Here is a 2643-nt window from a genome sequence, read left to right on the forward strand (position 1 = left end):
AAGAGAAATGGTAATAATGGGCCTCATTGGAAGAATACAGATAAATTAGTTGAGGTACAGTCTCACCGATGATGGTGTCAGGTCAAAATCTTTTAGGCCATGATGCCCCGACGTGTACAGCAGAACCTGCCTCTGCAATTAGAGGGTGAGGGTGTGTGCCAGTCCCCCCCACCCCACCCCAGTGCACAGCCGATCAGTGCCTCCAGGCATTTACAGATATTACAGGGATACACTGGGGAAGGGACAGGCTGAATGGGCTAAAATACCCTTGGTGACTCCGGGAGCCAAGGGTAATATCGAGGATCATACAGAGAGGAATCCTGAGGAGTGTAAGGACCACGGGGGATTACCAAACCCCAACCTGTGATGATGAAATAGGTTTGATGTATTTTAAAGATGACATGGGACCCTATTTAACTGTAATTATCTCCAGTGGGAGATAATTCTAACCACATTCTGAATTGGGCCATGAGAGCTGAGGCAAACTCAGAAACACAGGGGAATAGCTGCAGTACAGGGAGGGTAACCAGACCCACAATGTTACAAGTGAAGCATGAAAGGGCATATAGCCAAGGAACGTAGGCAGAGAGAGGGAGGTAGATGTTCACATTGTGTGTGTACCTGTGTTCACGTGGGCACATGAATATTCATTGATGCTGTGTTTGGGAACCAGCAGAACATAATATTAATACAGGAGCATCTATATCAGTTACCGATACGGATTTGCCCCTCACCCCTCAATTACTAAAATGAGAGCAGTTGGAGAGGGAATCGAGGAAGCTGGATGAAATAAACCTGTCCCAGTGCAGATCATGGATATGGCAAAATATATTCAGATATGGGAGTGTGAAACTGAATTAGATTAGATTACTTACAGTGTGGAAACAGGCCCTTCGGCCCAACAAGTCCACACCGACCCGCCGAAGCGCAACCCACCCATACCCCTACATTTACCCCTTACCTAACACTATGGGCAATTTAGCATAGCCAATTCACCTGACCTGCACATTTTTGGACTGTGGGTGGAAACCGGAGCACCCGGAGGAAACCCACGCAGACACGGGGAGAATGTGCAAACTCCACACAGTCAGTCGCCTGAGGTGGGAAGGGACCATTCCGGGAGGGACCATTCCGGGAGTTGCCATTTTAGAACAGTTCGGAACAACTATTGATGTAGAGACACAAACTGTAACATGGGAACAACCTAGCCAGCCCCGGGACAGGAAGCAAAGGAGAGGCGACATCTCCAGAGTAGTTACCTTGCAGGGAGACTGGAACAGTCAGAGAATCTGGGGAGTTATAGCTAGGACCCAAAGAGCAGGACGGGTAACTCAAACAGGAATGTGGGTTATTATCTATAGATCCTGTAAAGATCGAGGGCCCTCTCACTCCCCACACAAACCGGATCCCATTAAAGTTGGGGCTGAGGAGGCAATAATTGTGTCAGTAACAGATTGAGAGAAGCAGGGAATAGTCAGACCAACAGTATTCCAGACTAACTCACAGAAGCTGAACGGTTCATCCCACCTCACTTTTGAGTATACCTCCCTCAGTAAATCCGCCACTAAAGAGTATCCTACAGTAGTGAACCACACCACTGTATTTAATGGATTAAAATTGCAACAGGATACAGTCTCAGCCCTTGATATTGTGAATGGGTTCCTGTGGACCTAGAATGGCAGAATAAGCTAGTATTTACTGTCTGAGGAAAGCAGTAGAACTGGTTCCAGTTACCTCAGGGATCCCATAATATTCCAGTATATCCCACTGATACATGGCTGATGGAGTTCGTCGATTTAATCTTACCAACACCTCATTACCTCAGTTGGAGAGAACGAACATATCCGGATATTACACAGATTATTGAGTCAGGTCAGGCAGGCCGGGCTTAAAATTAACCCACACAGCGTGGGAAGGTTGGGAGAGATGTACCTGGGACATCACACCAGGGAGATTAAATCAGGAAGGGAGAGGGACAATCCCAGTGGAACGAAAGATCATGATTTCAAAACAATCCACCCGCACACCGTGAAGGGGGTAAGGCAAACTTTAGGATTGTTTAATTATTGGAGGACTTTTGTGGAGAATTACCCAGAAATGGCAGAACCATCACGAGCCCTGACTGAAGCACGGACATTAGCCAGGGGTCAGGGAGTCAGCATATTCAGAGACAGACAGCATGCCTTTGTTATAGTTCATGACCAAGTGATGGCCTGGGCTCGGTGAGGGTAAATCACCCTGTCTGGGGGCACATAGAGCATGAAGGAAAGGTCAGAGAGTTAGTGGAAGCAGCTAACGTTCCCAGTGGAGCAACAATAATGAAGATTATAGCTCACAGGAAAGTAGAAACCTCACACGACCGAGCAGTGAGTATGTGGGTAAGGCAGGTGAATAGGCAATAGACAATAGGTGCAGGAGTAGGCTCTTCTGCCCTTCGAGACAGCATCACCATTCATTATGATGATGGCTGTTCATCCTCAATCAGTATCCTGCTACTGCCTTATCCCCATAACCCTTGATTCCACTATCCTTAATAACTCTCTCCAACTCTTTCTTGAAAGTATCCAGAGACTTGGCCTCCACAGCCTCCTGGGGCAGAGCATTCCATACACTCACCACTCTCTGGGTGAAGAAGTTTCTCCC

The sequence above is a fragment of the Chiloscyllium plagiosum genome, unplaced genomic scaffold (assembly GCF_037043375.1).
Source record: "Chiloscyllium plagiosum isolate Xiang-an unplaced genomic scaffold, Cpla_swu_hap1 HiC_scaffold_31, whole genome shotgun sequence".
Taxonomy (NCBI): Eukaryota; Metazoa; Chordata; class Chondrichthyes; order Orectolobiformes; family Hemiscylliidae; genus Chiloscyllium; species Chiloscyllium plagiosum.